This window comes from Oncorhynchus nerka, linkage group LG3, assembly GCF_034236695.1.
Source record: "Oncorhynchus nerka isolate Pitt River linkage group LG3, Oner_Uvic_2.0, whole genome shotgun sequence".
NCBI lineage: Eukaryota > Metazoa > Chordata > Actinopteri > Salmoniformes > Salmonidae > Oncorhynchus > Oncorhynchus nerka.
This window is the reverse complement of record NC_088398.1, coordinates 54514858-54535723: the sequence shown is the minus strand read 5'-3', so window position 1 is coordinate 54535723 and position 20866 is coordinate 54514858.

Below are 20866 nucleotides of genomic sequence, written 5' to 3'. Positions count from 1 at the left end.
ATCACGCTGGTGTCAAATTACTGAAGAAAACCACATCAGCAAAGCTACCACCTCATCCTGGACTGATGCAACACCATCACAGGTGTAGGCTAGTAAGCCTACTTATGTAGCAGCTGGTACTAGCTGCCTCCCAGTCCTGACAGAGACCTCACTGCCCGGGACCGGCAATGACAGTAGCCTTGCTCCTCTTCTTCCTCCCCTCAAGAATAGTGACAGTTCCTTTATTGAGTGTGCCAGCCCTCCTTCTCCTCCTCCTCTCCCAGAAAACTATGCTGACGACTACCAGAGACCCAACTGAGCTCATGAGAGCGACCCCCTTCTATGAACACTGGTAAGTCTACAAGTGATGAGAAGGGTGATGAGACGTATAGCCCCGACAGCGGGGAGTCCGAGTTCCAATGTGTATTATAAATAGGCTACCAGCTAAATACTGTATATAGCTATAGGTAGGCTAGCAGGCTAGACAGCATTGTCTGCATAATGAAACTAAGCTATTGGAATGATTGTAATATGTGGCATTAATAGACTGGTTTTTACACAGCACAAACTTTCTATTTATGCTGCGAGAGGATGGCTAAGGTAGGCTATAGGCCTACAGGACAGTTGTATATTCAAAACATATGTAGATTGGTTATTGAGTACCCTGTCGCATTGAAAATTCAATTTACAATCTGAGTGTTTGAATTTACCACTTTAATTACTGAATAAGTAAATACATTATTGCTGCCAGCCAGCATTCTCAATAGCAACAATGCGAAACCGTAGGCCTATAGCTTGGTGAAACGTACACGTTAGACTTAACATCAGAAAATGACTACCAAATAAAAATAAACACGTATCCATTAAAGCAAAACTATAAGCTATTACAAGCACTAGCACCACATAATCTGATAGCCTAACGATAGGCAAATGGTCCGCGGATGCTTTGCAAATTCAGACTCCGACTTTGCGGGAGGGGTGGTATTCAGACCCCTTGACTTTTTCCACATTTTGAAATATTACAGCCTTTTTCTAAATTGATTACATCGTTTTTTTCTTCATCAATCTACACACAATACTCCATAATGACAAACAAAAACAGGCTTTTAGAAAATGTTGCAAATGTATTACACATTTTTTTTAAGGAAAATATCCCATTCAGACCATTTACTCAGTACTTTGTTAGAAACCTTTGGCAGTGATTACAGCCTCAAATCTTCCTGGTGTTGATGCTACAAGCTTGGCACACCTGTATTTGGGTAGTTTCTCCCATTCTTCTCTGCAGATCCTCTCAAGCTCTGTCAGGTTGGATGGGGGGCATCGCTGCACAGCTTTTTTCAGGTTTCTCCAGAGATGTTCGATCGGGTTCAAGTCCAGGCTCTGGCTGGGCCACTCAAGGACATTCAGAGACTTGTCCCGAAGCCACTCCTGCTTTGTCTTGGCTCTGTGCTTATGGTCATTGTCCTGTTGGAAGGTGAACCTTTGCCCCAGTCTGAGGTCCTGAGGGCTCTGCAGCAGGTTATAATCAAGGATTTCTCTTTACTTTGTTCTGTTCATCTTTCCCTCGATTCATCTTTCCCTCATCCCCACAGCAAGAGGATGCTACCACCATGCTTCCCCATAGGGATGGTGCCAGGTTTCCTCCAGACGTGACACTTGGCATTCAGGCCAAAGAGTTCAATCTTGGTTTCATCAGACCAGAGAATCTTGTTTCTCATGGTCTTAGAGTCCTTTAGGTACCTTTTGGCAAACTCCAAGCGGACTGTCATCTGCCTTTAACAGAGGAGTAGCTCCATCTGGCCACTCTACCATACAGGCATTGTTGGTGGAGCGCTGTAGACATGGTTGTCCTTCTGGAAGGTTCTCCCATCTCCACAGACACACTCTGAAGCTCTGTCAGAGTTGTTGGTCACCTCCCCTGATTGCTAAGTTCTTGGTGGTTCCAAACGTCTTCCATTTTAAGAATGATGGAGGTCACTGTGTTCTTGGGGACCTTCAATGCTGCAGAACATTTTTGTTACCATTCCCCAAATCTGTCTCGGAGCTCTATGGACAATTATTTCGACCTCATAGCTTGGGTTTTGCTCTGACATCCACTGTCAACTGTGGGACCTTATATAGACTGTTGTATGCCTTTCCAAATCATTCCACAGGTGGAATCCAATCAAGTTGTAGAAACATCTCAATGATGATCAATGGAAACACGATGTACCTGAGCTCAATTTCGAGTCGCATAGCAAAGGGTCTGAATACTTATGTAAATCAGGTATTTCAGTTTTTTATTTTTAATACATTTGCAAAGAATTCTAAGAACCTGTTTTCTATTTGTCATTATGGGCTATTGTGTGTAGATTTAATCCATTTTGAAATATGACTGTAACGTAACAAAATGTGGAAAAGTCAAGCGGTCTGAATACTTTCCGAATGCACTGTATGTGACTGATGCATCTGTCCACAGCTCTGCCTTCACCCCAGCCTGTCCCATATCTCGCTCATACGAACGGCCAAGGTGGACACATGAGTTAGGCTACAGTACAATGCTGTAACCACTGGCAGAGTGTGAGGTGTGCACAAGTTTAATACTTAATAAGTATTAGGAGACTGCCGGTGGGGATTCACCTCGGCTAATCCCTTCTGAGGATCTTAATTGTATCTGCTAGCGTGGGTTAGCTGGCAGCTCCAGGAGCTGAGGTACACTGCTTTCCTAGACTGGCCAAGGCTGCATCCAAAATGTCTCCCTACATAGTGAAATACTTTTGACCAGGGCCAATAGGGTGACATTTGGCACACACCCCCTACCTGGCCTGACCAGTTGTCCTATGGAGTTATGAAGAGTCAGGAGGGTTGGGTCTGAAGGGATAAGGGAGTATTACTGCCCAACATTCTCACTACACAACAATGGAGATGTATTGCTTTCTAGGTAATAAGGGTTTGGTCAAGTTTCCAATTACAAGAACTTTGTAAAGAGAGGAGTGTATCCAATATGAAGCTGAATGAAATACAACCCAACTAGCACATTTGGTTCCTTGGAAGTTGTGGGAATTTATGTTTTTGGTTTCACATTGGTTGTGGAAATGAAGCTATACGTTTCCTGACCGATAAAACAGAAAACATTTTTTAACGTTCTGAGAATAGAAGGGAACATTTTGCAGAGAGGTTCTGAGAACGTTTTACTCTGGTTCCTTGAAAGTGTTCCTTTAACACATGGAAATGTATTTCCTTAGGCATTAATCATGGAAACACACAAAAAATGACACTCATCAGAGTCTTCTGTTTTTCATCCATGGAATTAGTCCACTGTGCCACTGAGATGGAGCTAGCAAGCCAAGTCTATTCAAATAGATCCCATTTAAAAGAAAACAAGCAGTCATTAAGATCAGGTGTGGCCACTAATTGGAATGTTGGAACGTTTTCTTAATGTCCTCGGAACAATTTGAGAACATGACTTTAAATAGAACTATGATAAAAACTGTAGGAAACTATGCTGATGTACTGAAATTCCCATAGAAGATAGTGTTTTCTTAACATTCTCTGAACTATTTGAGAACATTCCCAATGTCAAACTAGTTGGAGAACATTCCTAGAACATAACCAAAATGTTTATTAAATGTAACCATTTTTGAACGTTTAGAAAATGTTCTGTTAGAGTAATGAAATACCAAGAAAATAAATGCTTTTTTAAAGTTTTTAGAAATGTGCTGAGAATGTTCCAAATCCAAGCAACTCTCCCAGAAGGTTGTGGGAAGGTTGTATGCAAAATAACCATAGAACAACCACTCTCTCACCAAGCACCAAGACAGGGATTCTTAAACCTTTTCAGCTCGAGACCCAAATGAGAACTTGACCATCATACAACGACCCAATTTACGAAGAAATAGTGTTGATTATAGATGTATTCTCATAACTCACGACGCACCTCTCACATGCCCAGGGCCCGCTTTGGATCCTGACCCATAGTTCAAGAAACCCTACTCTAAGAAACATATGGTTCTCCGAATGTTATGTGCTAGCTGGGAAGTGACCGACTCCATTCATAGAGGGTACAGTTTCAGGCTCCTCTCCTCTCCTGCAATGAAAGATAGATGTCAAGAACATAAGCCTACATTGTATAACACTGTTGGCATAACACTGTTTGTGCCCCAAATGGCACCCTATTTCCTATATAGTGCACTACTGTTGACCAGAGCCCATAAAGGCCCATAGGGTTCTGGTCAAAAGTAGTGCACTATATAGGGAATAGGGTTCCATTTGAAACGCATTAACTGTTTTGTGGATAGAACAGAAACTGCTATGTCGACTCAGCCTAGTGTTGGTGTAGTGATACCCCAATGTCCTCAGGGAGGTAACACACACTAGCATGACATATCTCTCGGAGGAGTTGCGGAGTTATAGAAATCAGAAATATGCAGCGTGTCATGACTTAAACCTGGGACAATACCTTTATATTTCACATGTTATCGATACGACAGGGGAACACAATGGGATGAGTGGCCAAATCACATTATGGGAGATATAAACTGGGCGCTGGTTCTCTGCAGGGAAGACCTTTTGGCCTCTTCTACCATTGGAACAGAGTAGAGAAAGAACACACAGTTATTGGAACATAATTGACCATTCGTTGAGCCATGCCCCTTGGTTACTGTTGCAACCTCTGCCAACATTTTCCCAGGAAGCCCAATTCCCATGCAAAATCACTGGAGAACACCCCTCACAATGATCTCAATCTGTGTATGTAATACGTAGAACCTTAGAACCTCTCGGGGACAGAGAAGTCAAAAGAAGTCAAACTGCCTAAGGCTACATTTTAATTGACCTCCCTGTTGTAGATGAGAAACACTAAAAAACACTCAGAAATACTGAGAAACACTGTAGCTCTACCCCACTATCGATAACAGGGCCAATATATGGCAGGTGAAGATGGAGCTATGACAACATTGTAATAAGAGCCCACCTCTGGCAGCTGGCCAGATCTCTCTCTTCAGTCCCCTTCTGCAAATAAAGTGGTGATATTTAGTATTCTGCAATGCAAACGCCCTAAAGGCATCTAGATAATAATCGAGGGCCAGGGGTACCCCTTCAGTCTGTTCTCAGCTATCAATCAAACAAAGCATGGTGATGAATAGCAAAATCAGAAGCATGTAAAGAATATAAATACTTTAGGCCTACTTGTTATGTTGTGAGATATTTTGACCTGACTGCATCTGTAGCCAACATCACCATGTGTTGTCAGTGCTTGAGATGGCCTGGCTCCTCGAAGAATATTGGCTATAAAATGTTACATTAAAATTACCAGCACCGAATTGATTTATTTACCCATATTTTACTAGGTAAGTTGACTGAGAACATGTTCTCTCTTATTTCAACGACCTGGGGAAGAGTTACAGGGGAGAGGAGAGGAAATGAAAGATCCAATTGGATGCTGGAGATTGGGAGTTTAGCCAGGGGTTAATTGCAATGTGATCTTCTTACGATAAGTGCAATGGGATCTTTAGTAACCACAGAATGTCTGGACACCCATTCTTACATCCCATAAGAAAGATAGCACCCTTTTCAGGGCAATGTCCCCTTTGCTGCTCAGGAACATTAGGATCTCCTTAGACTAGAGGACCTCCAACATCACTTTCAGCAGCATCTATTGTCCCATCCAGGAACCGACCGTAGCTTCAGAAGCAAGCCAGCAGTGAGATGCAGGGTGATATGCTGCCGGCATGAGTACCATTTTTAGAGTACTCTAAAATGAGTATGGTTGTGTACTTTTTTGGTGTACTTTTATAGTTGAGATGATTGTTTGTGCTCATCATAAGGACAGCCCCATTGCCCTCAGTTTGGAGGAACAAACATGTTCTAATTAATCCACGTGTTCCCATCTGGAACTTCCTCATGAACCAGACTTTCCCAAATACAAATCAATCAGCTTTGCTCAAAAACAAGGTCCTGGAAAGCAGAAAAATGAAAGTGCAACAAAATCCAGTAAATAAACAAACAGGGAGTGCATACATAAATACCAGAATATGAAACAGCTTAGCAGTCATTCATAGTATTTTTTAGGAAGATTACCAATCTCTGTCTGGCCAGCAGCCGGTTAATGTTCCGCACAGATTATAGCAGTGATTTTTATTTTTGTGGGATTAAGCTTTGGTTGACGGTAGAACTGCTGTTTGAGTGAGTGATGCGCAGTCACACATGCACGGACAGACACGCGCTAACACACACACACACAGATGTTGCTATTAGACACTAAGGAGGTTATTTGTCGTCATGGAGTCACAGCTTGGAGGCTGTGAAGAGTAGAGAGATCATGCAGTCTGTCAAGACTCTGGTACCGCTATAATGGGATTTACTGTCATTAATTAAGCTAGGAGTCATATTAGAATGTAGGCCAGCTACTGTATCTGGGTAGCTTGGTCAACAGTATAAATCTTCCATTCCAAGGTCCATAGAGCTGTGGTCAAATATAGTACACTACAGGGAATAGAGTGCAATTTATACTGAACAAAAATAGAACTGCTACATGTAAACGCAAAATGTTGGTCCCATGTTTCATCAGCTAAAGTAAAAGATTCCAGAAATGTTCCATATGCACAAAAATATTATTTCTCTCAAATTTTGTGCACAAATTTGTTTACATCTCTGTTAGTGAGCATTTCTCCTTTGCCAAGATCATCTGTCCACCTGACAGGTGTGGCATATCATGAAGCTGATTAAACATCATGATCATTACACATGTGCACCTTATGCTGGACAATTAACTTTCACTCTAAAATATGTTGACTGTAGGAACGTCCACCAGAGCTGTTGCCAGATAACTGAATGTCAATATCTCTATCACAAGTAGCCTCTGACGCCATTTTAGAGAATTGGCAGTATGTCCAACCGGCCTCACAACTGCAGACCCTGTGTAACCCTCCAGCCCAGGGCCTCCACATCCGGCTTCTTCGCCTGCGGAATCATCTGAGACCAGCCACCCGGACACCTAATGAAACTGAGGAGTATTTATGTCTCTAATAAAGCCCTTTTCTGGGGAAAAACACATTCTGATTGACTTGGCCTGGCTCCCCAGGGGGTGGTTCTACTGTATGCCCTCCCAGGTCCAACCATGGCTGCACCCCAGCCCAGTCATGTGAAATCCATAGATTAGGGCCTCATTTATTTATTTAGTTGACTGATATAGTTATATGAACTGTAACTCAGTAAAATCATTGAAATTGTTGCATGATGCATTTATATTTATGTTCAGTAATATATTTTAAAACTGCTATTAAGTAAAGTAAGTAGCCTTGCACGAGCCGGAAAGGCTTCTGCTCTCATGAGCCAATCACCTGTTTCTGTAGCGTGAGGCAGCTTGATGTACAAGTACACCCCATGAACAGGACGCATCGGGTCCCATTTTCAGATTCTTTGGTATGACTCGGCCGGGAATCAAACTCCCAACCTTTCAATCTCAAGGCAGACAATCCACAGAGTTGGTAAAGCCACTAGCCACTAAGTGATTAAATTAATTTAACCTTTATTTTGACAGGTAAGACATATTGAGACTTAGGTCTCTTTTACAAATGTGCCCTGTGCTTTCAACATACTGTGCAATCAGAAAGTATTCAGACCCCTTGACTTTTTCCACATTTTGTTACGTTACAGCCTTATTCTAAAATGGATTAACTAATTTGTCCCTCATCAATCTACACACAATACCCCATAATTACAAAGTGGAAACAGGTTTTTTGAAAATGTTGCAATTATATTTAAAAAATGTAGTCAGACCCTTTGCTATGAGATTTGAAATTGAGCTCAGGAGCATCCTGTTTCCATTGATCATCCTTGAGATATATTAGAGTCCACCTGTGGTAAATTCAATTGATAGGAAATTATTTGGAAAGGCACACACCTGTCTATATAAGGTCCCATAGTTGACAGTGCATGTCAGAGCAAAAACCAAACCATGAGGTCGGAGAAAATGTTCGTAGAGCTCCGAGACAGGATTGTGTTGAGGCACAAATATGGGGAAGGGTACCGAAAACTTTCTGCAGCATTGAAGGTCCCCAAGAACACAGTGGCCTCCATCCTTCTTAAGTGGAAGAAGTTTGGAACCACCAAGACTCTTCCTAGAGCTGGCCGCCCGGCCAAACTGAGCAATCAGGGGAGAAGAGCCTTGGTCAGGGAGGTGACCAAGAACCCGATGGTCACTCTGGCAGAGCTCCAGAGTTCCTCTGTGGAGATTGGAGAGCCTTCCAGAAGGGCAACCATCTCTGCAGCAATCCACCAATATGGTAGAGTGGCCAGATGGAAACCACTCCTCAGTGAAAGGCACATGACAGCCTGCTTGAAGTTTGCCAAAAGGCACCTAAAATCGTTCAGACCATGAGAAACAAGATTCTTGTGTCTGATGAAACCAAGATTGAACTATTTTGCCTGAATGCCAAGTGTCACGTCTGGAGGAAACCTGACACCATCTGTATGGTGAAAAATGGTTGTGTGCACATCATGCTGTGGGGATGTTTTTCAGCGACAGGGCCTGGGAGACCAGTCAGGATCGAGACGAACATGAACGGAGCAAAGTACAGAGAGATCCTTGATGAAAACTTTCTCCAGAGCACTCAGGACCTCAGACTGGGGGCGAATGTTCATGCTGACCAGATCGCACACCCGCATGTGTCCACGTGTGCCATCGCGCGCAAGTTGATTTTGTCCACCCACATCAGACGCAATCAGGACACGCAGGTTAAAGTAATAAAACAAACTCTGAACCAATTATATGAATTTGGGGACAAGTCAAAAAGCATTAAACATTTATGGCAATTTAGATAGATAGCTTGCTGTTGCTAGCTAATTTGTCATGGGATATAAACAGTGGGTTGTTATTTTACCTGAAATGCACAAGGTTCTCTACTCCGACAATTAATCCACAGATAAAACGGTCAACCGAGTAAATTTCTAGTAATCTCTCCTCCTTCCTTCAGGCTTCGTCTTCTTCTTTGGACTTGATATGGCAGTTGGCAACCAACGTTTAGGTATATTACCACAACTGACTGGGGTGTGGACTTCAGTTTGTCTTTCAATCACCCACGTGGGTATATGCTCCTAAAAACCAATGAGGAGATAGGAGAGGCAGAACTTGCACCAAGTTCTAGTTTAGCGCCTGGCTATACAAACACACGCGAGCAGTGGGGGTGCAATGATTGAATAACATGTATGTTTAAATGGATTTTTCTACACTTGCACATGCAACGCGTCCGATCTGGTCAGCATGTAAGCACAAAGCCAAGACAACTCAGGAGTGGCTTCAGGACAATTCTCTGAATGTCTTTGAGTGGGCCAGCCAGAGCCCGGACTTGAACCCGATTGAAAATCTCTGGAGAGACCTGAAAATAGCTGTGCAGCAACAATCCCCATCCAACCTGACAGAGCTTGAGAGGATCTGCAGAGAAGAAAGGGACTCCCCAAATAAAGGTTTGCCAAGTTTGTAGCATCATACCCAAGAAGATTCGATGCTGTAATCACTGCCAAATGTGTTTCAACAAAGTATTGAGTAAAGGCTCTGAATACTTATGTAAATGTTATATTTCAGTTTTTTATTTGTAATAAATTTGCCAACATTTCTAAACACCTATTTTTGCTTTGTCATTATGGTGTATTGTGTGTAGATTGATGAGGGGAAAAAACAATTTAGTACATTTTAAAATAAGGCTGTAACATAACAAAATGTGGAAAAACTCAAGGGGTCTGAATACTTTCCGAAGGCACTGTAACTAAATTAAAATCTAGGTAGTGTTTTCAGTAGTTTTTTGCCATGTAGCACAACGAAGTTTCTTGGCAATTCGTAGTATTCTATATGTAAATCTGTATGATATCTTACATTACGTTACATTATTAGGTTACATTATGAATGGAATAGAGGTCGTATAATATCTTACTTCTTACCCGGTCATGCAATAGCATATGAATTGGATAAAGTAACTTATAATACTGCTTTTGGACGTATAGTATTATACATCAGGTTGCTTGTTGCGTTGTAACAACAAAAGATAATTACAAGGTAAATTGACGTTGATGGTAAGGTGAACTAACGACAAAGTTTAGGATAATTTACATGAAAGGTTAGAGGAACTAAAACAACAAAGGTTAGGTGAATTTACGTAGCAGGTTAGGTGATTTTGGGTTAAGTTTAGAATAAGTGTTAAGGGAAGGGTTAGGTAAAATGCTACCGTTGTCCCCGACGTGACTCGAACATGTAACCTGCAACCTTTGTATTGCTAGACGGGCAGGCATTACACCCAACCATCCTCCCAGACCAACCTCCCTACTTTAATTTCTGTCTAAAGTAACTAGACCATTAGTAGGTACAATACGTCTTGGAGGTGCTCAGAAATACGTAAAAAACATTTTTGCACATCAGTCCTGCCTAATATCACTTGAAACATTATTGTTTTTTGTTTAATTAGCTAAAAGTGATCTGTTTTTTGCAATTTGAGGTCTATGATATTTCAGATTTACATATGATAATTTTAGTAGTTTGGATGAAGTGAACTACTTTTTTAAAGTACTTTAGTTTAGTAAAATATATATTTCTTAAGGGTAACTTTAGTGTAGCTTAACTTCTTCCAGTATGAAGTAATTGGTAGCTTGGTAAACTATATTTTCAGAGTAGATTCCCCAACACTGGAAGCTGAGACTGTCAACAGCATAGTGGCTGATTCTCTTTCATCCAACCTCACTTGTCTGAGAAGACAGATGACAGTCTTTCCAAAATCTTGTGTAAAGCGACATCAAAGTACCTTTGGTTAATCACTAAAGCTGTTGGAAGAGATCACAACAAAAGACAGAGAGAAGAAGATGAGGGACTCGCTGACCTCTGACATTCTCTCTGTTCAGACACCCCCATGAGGAATCATAGCTTTCAGATCTGAACCAGGGTATGTGTGCGTGTGTGTGTATGTGTGTACATGTACGCACGTGTGTGCGTGGGCACGTGTATGTGTGTCAGTGTGTGTGTGTGTGACATACTCCCATGAGGACTCATGGCTCTCAGATATGGCATATATGACCCCCTGTAATATCAAGTCTACCCTTTATGGCACTAACTGACTGAGGGGTCTTAAGCTAAGGGAGGTGGTAGGTGGGTTCTGAGATATCACAACTGGATCATATCTCAGAGAATCACTACAACAGGATACACCGGGGCTCTCTGAAGAAGAAATTACGAGAGACCTAGTCAGTCTCATTTCCTCATCTGTCTCAGACGAAGGCTTCCAAGACGTTTGGTCATATAGGAAAAACAGACAGGTAGGCTATCCCGCCTGCTGTGTAGTATCGCAGGCTAATGTAATGAAAGGTGTAGGAGAGGGAGTGAGGGGGAGAGCCAGGCATGTCAAAGGGGAAATGCCTTGATCTCCAAGGTCTGCATAGTGTTGTTTTCAACTGACTCAGAGTCAGCCATGTATAAAGGTATCTACAGACAGAGAAAACAATGACCAACTGAAAAAAGGAATAAGAATGTATTGCACTTCTTAACTTTGGCAGAAGAGTAAAGAGAGAGCCAGCAGCACAGACAGGGGAGTGTCTGAATCTAAATCTCCCCCAGGCATTGCTTTCAACTCTGGAGCCTCACCCAAAGACACACAGAGAAAGAGAGAGAGGGAGAGAGAGTCTGTGTACAAAGGATAGTTGGGAGGGATAAAGGTATGCAAAGACTTACACTGAGTCTCAGAACCATCATGAAAGAGGTAGAGCAAGGGAAGAGTTTCCTCTCCCTACATACACATAGACCAGCTAGAGATGTGTATCAGTATCTGCCTGGGCTGGCCATCTAGATGGAGCCCTCCCAGGGGTTCCTCTAGCTCTCCCCAGTGTTTGGGTCTGCTTGAAAGACAGCAGATAGTATTCAAAGCTCCATGACAAGAGAGTGACGCACAAAGTCGCTGCTCTTTATCTCGGCATCAGCAGCTAGGAGTGTGGCTCCAACACATGCCCATCAACTCACATTTCTGCAGACACAGGCTCACGTTGCAGGGCCCAAAATATGGTCCATCGCATAACATCATGACATAACCGCACCTCCTGCACGGCCCTACTGAAGGCATGAGAGGGAGAAAGAGAGAGAGATCATCAACTAGATTCAGCCTTAGGCCAATTTTTTTTTTAACAGATGGTCTGGTTGCCGGAACATAATTCCAAATAATTTGTCGACTGAAAATGGACAGCAAGAAGCCTAAACAAATACAGTACCAGTCAAAAGCTTGGACACACCTACTCATTCAAGGGTTTTTCTTTATTTTTACTATTTTCTACATTGTAGAATAATAGTGAGGACAACAAATAACACATATGGAATCATGTAGTAACCAAAAAAGTGTTAAACAAATCAAAATATATTTTAGATTCTTCAAAGTAGACACCCTTTGCCTTGATGACAGCTTTGCACATTCTTGGCATTCTCTCAACCAACTTCATGAGGAAGTCACCTGGAATGCATTTCAACTAACTGGTGTGCCTTGTTAAAAGTTAATTTGTGGAATTTATTTCCTTCTTATTGCGTTTGAGACAATCAGTTGTATTGTGACATGGTAGGGATAGCCCTATTTGGTAAAAGACCAAGTCCATATTATGGCAAGAACAACTCAAATAAGCAAAGAAAACAACAGTCCATTATTACTTAAAGACATGAAGGTCAGTCAATCCAGAAAAACCATCAAGTGCTATGATGAAACTAGCTCTCATGAGGACCACCAAAGGAACGGGAGACCCAGAGTTACCTCTGCTGCACAGGATATGTTCATTAGAGTTAAATGCACCTCAGATTGCAGCCCAAATAAATGCTTCACAGAGTAACAGACACATCTCAACATCAACTGTTCAGAGGAGACTGAGTGAATCAGGCCTTCGTGGTCGAATTGCTGCATAGAAACCACTACTAAAGGACACCAATAATAAGAAGAGACTTGCTTGGGGCAAGAAACAAAAGACTGGTGGAAATCTGTCATTTGGTCTGATGAGTCCAAATTTGAGATTTTTGGTTCTAACCACTTTGTCTTTGTGAGATGCAAAGTAGAGGTGGAAAGGGGAGGAGGAGGTGTGATGGTGTGGGGATGCTTTGCTGGTGACAGTGTTGGTGATATATTTAGAATTCAAGACACACTTAACCAGCATGGCTACCACAGCATTCTGCAGCAATACACCATCCCATCTGATTTGCACTTAGTGGGACTATCATTTGTTTTTCAACAGGACAATGATCCAACACACCTCCAGGCTGTGTAATAGCTATTTAACAAAGAAGGAGAGTGATGGGGTTCTGCATCAGATGACCTGGCATCCACAAATCACCCGACCTCAACCCAAATGAGACGGTTTGGGATGAGTTGGACCGCAGAGTGAAGGAAAAGCAGCCAATAAGTGGCCAACATATGTGGGAAATCCTTCAAGACTGTTGGAAAAGCTTGGTTGAAAGATACTGAATATTTGACTAATTATTTCAAACCTTGCTTACATTTGTATACGATCACATATATCTCTCTATTATGCATGGGAATACTTTGGAAGAGATTTCCAAAATTAAAATTACTTGGAGCTGATTTGCTGGAGTTTTTAGTGTTTTATGTCCAACAATTTACTCAGAAACTTGGGGGGCCAAATGGCATAGGACAATGAATGGGGGATCAATACATGTAAACAGTGACACAGTGACATTATGGTGTGAGCTAAAGTGAGAAACAAAAGAAATACAACAAACTAATATTCAGACTTTTCAAGAAGGACAACAAAGTAACAACTCTAGTGTGAGCCAATGCGTGTTATTGAGAGAGAATCATTTGGTTTGGAAATATAATTTTTTTAAATATCCAAAGTTTGTTATCCAAGTAGATGTCTAGATTCTTGACTTTTTGCTCCTTGCACAACAAATACAGAATATTGTTTGGGTATTTACAGTAAATGACATTCAAAAGGTAACTTTACTTTTGTGACTTTATGAGAAGCCCATGCCCTGAGGTAGTCGGCTCTTTGCATGAATTGTCTTAATGTGTTTAAGTGGTTTAAAGAAGATAATTTCAAACAGATATCCAGTTTGAAAACAACAGGATACATGCACTAATTGAGCCTAAAGGGTATTTTTCTGTGGTAGGTAATAGCGGGAAAGTCTGCCCATTGTCACTGTAAAATTAGAATTCTGAAAAGGGAACTTGATGTCCTTTTCAAACAGCCGTAGATAAAGATGTTTGTCTATCTATCTCCTTGTCTCGTGTGTGTGTGTGTGTGCGTGCGTGTCGACTCTTTGTTCATGTGACCACTTAGGATATAGGGAGAACATCAGTGGCATACAGTAGTTCCGCGGGGCCCCCGTAAAGTCTGTGCAAGGGGAAACAGCTAACTTCCTATAATTGTACATATTTTTCCATGCGGCATTGAGAATAATTAGCAGTTTTATAGCTAATCTCATGCTATTTTAGACATTTTGCCATGAGGCTGAGAGAAAATAATGCTGTTTTAAAGCTAATTTCCTGTAATTTATATTTATGACAGCTTTTCTCCAACTCGATCCTCATACCCCAAGGGGTGCATGTTTTGGTTTTTGCCTTAACACTACACAGCTGATTCAAGTGATCAAAGCTTGATGATTATCTGAATCAGCTGTGTAGTGCTAGGTTAAACAACTAAGCGTGCACCTCTTGGGGTCCCGAGTTTGGGGAAAGCATGGCTTATGACCTGTTCATATGCTAAATTATCTGGGGAGTTCTACATGTATTTCTATGGGGCAGAGAGAAATAATTGCAGTTTTATATCTAATCATGCTATTCTACAGATTTTACAATGAGGCGAAATAATTTTGTATTTTTGTCACCCATCCACACACAAAGCTGTAACTAGGCCACTCAGGAACATTCAATGTTGTCTTTTTTAACTCTTTTTCTTAATATAGTTACATTCTTGTCCCATTGCTGTGACACAGCCTGGGATCAAACCCGGGTCTGTAGTGATGACTCCAGCACCGTGATGCAGTGCCTTAGACTGCTGCGCCACTCGGGAGGCCCAATGTCATCTTGTTAAGCAATTCCAATGTATATTTGGCCTTCTGTTTTAGGTTATTGTCCTGCTGAAAGGTGAATTTGTCTCCATGTGTCTGTTGGAAAGCACACTAAACCAGGTTTTCCTCATAGATTTTGCCTGTGCTTAGCTCTATTCCATTTCTTTTGATCCCCCAAAAAACTGCATAGTTCTTGCCGATGACAAACATACCCATTACATGATGCAGCCACCACCATGCTTGAAAATCTGAAGAGTGGTACTCAGTGATTTGTTGTGTTGGATTTGCCCCAAACATACCATTTTGTATTCAGGACATAAAGTTTTTTTGGCAGTTTTACTTTAGTGCAAACATGTTTTGGAACATTTTATTCTGTACAGGCTTCCTTCTTTTCACTGTGACATTGAGGTTAGTATTGTGGAGTAACTACAATGTTGTTGATCCAGTTTTCCACTATCACTGCCTTTCAACTCTGTAACTGTTTTAACCTTTTACTGCAGTGGGCTAAATTAGGGTCACACAGAGTGTTTCTTAGTAGTCTTAAACAAATCTACTTTAAAACAAAAGTGTACACCCCACACACATATTTATGGGCTTACAAAAAGAAGACAACTGTACCATGTCAGATATACATCAACAGGATACCCTAGACCAACTCCAATTTGACCCACTCCAACCGCACCAACAGATCCACAGATGACGCAATCTCAATCGCACTCCACACTGCCCTCTCCCACTTGGACAAAAGGAACACCTATGAGAAAATGCTGTTCATTGACTACAGCTCATGGTTCAACAACATAGTGCCCACGAAGCTCATCACTAAGCTAAGGACCCTGGGACTAAACACCTACCTCTGCAACTGGATCCTGGACTTCTTGACAGGCCAGATAGTAAGGGTAGGCAACAACATATCTGCATGCTGATCCTCAACACTGGGGCCCCTCAGGGGTGTGTACTTAGTCCCCTCCTGTACTCCCTGTTCACCCACAACTGCGTGGCCAAACATGACTCCAACACCATCATTAAGTTTGCTGATGACACAACAGTGGTAGGCCTGATCACCGACAACGATGAGACAGCCTATAGGGAGGAGGCCAGAGACCTGGCAGTGTGGTGCCAGGACAACAACCTCTCCTTCAATGTGAGCAAGACAAAGGAGCTGATCGTGGACTACAGACAGGAAATTGCGGGCCAAACAGGCCCCCATTAATATTGACGGGCTATAGTGGAGTGGGTCGAGAGTTTCAAGCTGTCCACATCCCCAATGAACTATCATGGTCCAAACATACCAAGACAGTCGTGAAGAGGGCACAACAAAACCTTTTCCACTCATGAGACTGAAAAGACTTGGCATGGGTCCCCAGATCCTCAAAAGAATCTACAGCTGCACCATTGAGAGCATTCTGACCGGTTGCATCACCGCCTGGTATGGCAACTGCTCGGCATCTGACCGTAAGGTGCTACAGAGGGTAATGCGTACAGCCCAGTACATCACTGGGGCCAAGCTTCCTGCCATCCAGGACCTATATACTAGGCAGTGTCAGAGGAAAGCCCATAAAATTGTCAGTCTCCAGTCACCCAAGTCATAGACTGTTTTCTCTGCTTTCACACGGCAAGTGGTACCGGAGCACCAAGTCTAGGACCAAAAGGCTCCTTAAACAGCTTCTACCCACAAGCCATAAGACGGCTGAACAATTAATCAAATGGCCACCGGACTATTTACATTGACACCCCACCCCCCATCCATTTATTTTGTACACTGCTGCTACTCACTGTTTATTATCTATGCATAGTCACTTCACCCCTACCTACATGTACAAATTACCTCAACTAACCTACATTTTTTGACATAGAAACACTGGATTTTTATAATGTTGATTCATTCTGAAATGATGAAAAAGGTATGAATAACATTCCACCCATGAGGCCACGAGGTCATTTGACTACATGAGAGGGCTACAGTCACCATTGGCCACATGGTGAAGTCCCTGATTTCTTCTTCTCCGGTTGGAAGGATGCCTGTATCTTTGTAGTGACTGGGTGTATTGAATAACTTCACCATGCTCAAAGGGTTATTCAATGTCTGCTTCTTTTTTTACCCAGCTATCAATAGGTGCCCTTCTTTATCAGGTATTGGAAAACCTCCTTGGTATTTGTGGTTGATTCTGTGTTTGAAATTCACTGCTTGACTCAGGGACTTTATGGATAATTGTATGTGTGTGGTACAGAGATGAGGTAGTTATTCAAAAATCATGTTAAACACTACTATTGCACACGGAGTCCACTTGTTAAGTGCATTTTTACTCCTGAACTTATTTATTCTTGCCAGTACAAAGGGGTTGAATACTTATTGACTCAAGACATGTCAGCTTTTCAGTTACAAAATTCATTTGTAAACATTTCTACAAACATAATTACACTTTGACAGCATGGAGTATTGTGTTTAGGCCAGTGACAATCTCAATTTAATCCATTTTAAATTCAAGCTGTAACACAACAAAATGTGGAAAAAGCCAAGGGTGACACTTTCTGAAGGCACTGTATATGTACAGATCTACCTCGATGACCTCATACCCCTGCACATCGCCTCGGCACTGGTACCTTGTTTATATAGCCAAGTTGTTGTTACTCATTGTGTATTTATTATCTTGTTTTTATTTTTATTACATTTTTTTCTATTTTTCTCTCTGCGTTGTTGGGAAGGGCCCGTAAGTAAACATTTCACTGTTATATCCATATAGACCTGTCGCCCAGTTATGAACAGCATACATATTTTAGTCAAATTGACGATCAAATAAATCAAACGTTTTATTTGTCAGTTATGCCTCGTAAACAACTGGTGTAGACTTTCTCAGAGACCAATCCAGGTAAAGAAACGTAGACGTGAGCAGGATGCAGGAGGAATGGGATGTACACTGTTAAAATGAAGTGCTTTGTAACACCAAAACTACTGATAACTGAGCTGCCATCAACGTGAAGGAGACCAAACCTTAACTTCTCTGGAGTGTTGAAACACATCATCCTGAGATGTTTTGAAACATCACATAGTGTGTTGTAATAACACTTCATCAAGTGTTGTGCAACACCTTGCCAGGTACTGGGAGCACGACGGAAAAGGTTTTAAACACTATTTTGCTGTTTCGAGTCCTGTGTAGTGCAGAATTAGATCCCTTCTCTTTTTATGTTGTTTCCTCGCTATAGCTTCTAAACACTATAATGGTGTTTCAAATTGTGTCTAGTGCAGAATTAGATCACTTCTTCTGGTCTACTTTAATGTTCTGATCATTTGCCAGTTTAACGCATTTTGACAGGCATTGTCGAGCACAGTCTTCAATCCCCCAACAGTATCTAACAGTTTTACAGCAGGTATTGCAGGGTAGTGTGTTTACCTGCACCATTAAAGGTAAACTCAGCAAAATGGCATTACCACAAACAACATCACAGATATTGAGATGAGCAAGATGCAAGACTACACTCTCACACAGTCACACAGACCACCTGCGCATTTGTAGGGGTTCGCTTCACACTGTTCACATCGTGGTAGCTAGAGCACCAAAACAGTGGAGATGTTGAGCCTTGCACTTCAACACTCTTAGCTGTTGTGAAAATTGACCCTCTATCCTGTTTACTTTCTGCACCTACGTCATAACTCTGAGTCTACCTTTAATTGTTGGTGACGTGGGATTGTGTCGTTTCATCATTGAATGTAATTTTGTCTCATGGTTTTCATTGTGTAAAATAATCATGAATTCTAAACATGTTGAATTACCCACAGTTCTCTAAAAACTGAGCCATTCAAGATAAGAAGTACAAGGAGATAAAAACCAGACTTGAGTTCAACCACTCAATTTTCTCTATCTATGGTTATCCTCGTAAAATATACTTATATTTTGAGCAACATATTCAATTTGATTTATTATTACATTTTTGGGTCAAATAAAATTGACAAATTATTGAAACAATTTACATAACTTTTTATTAAGTCTATGTTTTATTTTCATTTTTTATTCACCCCAGATTTTTTTTTTACATTGCGGCTGTGGTTGTGAGTGAAAAAATATGAAGTTGGTTTTGGTTTTCGATGCTGCCTTTTACATGTACCCACCAAAAAGTGTTTTCACAACACTCTTAAAACAATTCAGATTGAAGAACCACTTTTGGGTGTTTCAGAGTACTTCTATTCTGTTTTAAACCCCTTTCTGTGTGTCATAACATTTCCATTGAGTTTACATTCAAACACCCTCCAAACACCAGATTTCAGGTTAGATGCACTACTTTTCATGGTTTTATTACCCAATCATGGCGTTTTGAGTCTTTTTATTTTGACAGTGTGGCATCGGCTGTTGTAACCTGATTCTCTCTCTCTCTCTCTCTCTCTCTGACAGTCTCTTTCCATTTTCTTAAACTGTGCCCTTTTCTTAACTGGTTTCAAACCTATAAAAGGCTGCATTGAAAGAAGAGAGAATGCCCCTCTAAAGGATCCCTATGCAAATACTGAGGAACAAGTACGGTAGGTATTACAGTTAATCATGAAACATGGTGTAGTTCGGGGCTTTCTATGTTGGGCCTGAGGGGAGATAGAGTCAAAGGTTAGGACCGTGACACACACACACACACACACACACACACATATACACTCTCTCTCATACCAGAGGAAAAGGTTTCTCATACAAAGTGAGGAGGAGAAAGAGGAGGTAGGGGGTGTAAAGTGAGGGCAGGGAGGACTGGTTGTAACTCACACACCTGTCAATGGAAGGAGGAGGTACAGGCCAAGGGGTCACCAGGCAATTTGTTCAGTTGTAGTTTGGTTTCCCGAAAATGCTGCGGTCAAGGTGCACAGTAATTTCTTTTTGAGTGAAGAACTCCCTGCCTTCAGTCATGAGCTGGGCTCTGACATCATGCCAGTGAGAGAGTCTGCCTGCTCAGCACCGGAGTCAGCGGTCACCTGCAGCTACATATCTTTCCCTCATGAACAGTCCAGTGTTCTTTAGTTTATTTGTAGATCTGTGTGCGTTATTGCCAACAAACCACATGTAACAAAGATTACAAAGCACACATACTTCAAGCCTCATTTGTATTAAAGAGTTGACAGTGAATCCGGCATGCAGAGTTTTTCTGACAGAAGACACTGGCTAGAGTAGCACTCCCAGTGCATAACGCACGCACATGGTATCCTGCAGTGACAGTCAGCTCTCTGCCCTGCTCTTCTTACCTCAAGGTTTCACACACAATCACTGTGAGACCCCAACCTGGTGTGTGTGTGTGTGTGTCATCAGATATATTTTTATCAAAAATGTTAATCAGTCAGTTTGATCAGAGTAAATCAAAACAACAATTAATGGAAACAATGAGTAAGAAGTTTACTTGTATTACAATGGTAGTTCCTCAACTGGCAACTTATTGATGGACATTAAAGACTGTAAAAACACCAGGAAAACAGCTCCAAGTGATTTTAATTTTAGAAATCTGTTCCCAAGTATTCCCACGCATAATAGAGAGAGAGATACATGTGATCGAATACAAATGTAAGCAAGGCTTGAAATGTGTATGTTTTAGTGAAATATTATCTGTTTGTTTGAGATTGTTATGGACAAATTGCAAACTATAAATTATTTGTAATTATATTCCGGCCCCTACTATTTGCTTTAAAAAAACTTGGCGTGGCTGTTTCTAGTTGATTATCCCTGGACTATTAGCATCAAACAGCTCATTGCTGCCCCCTGGTGTTTCTTACCAGTACTACCAACACCCCACACTTGTTGACCTCTGTTGACAGTGAATCAGTGGAAATCTAAACTTAGCAACAATGCAGTAAAACATCATTACCATCACTTCTCTAAAACCGTGGTTTCAAACACCAACTCCTAATGA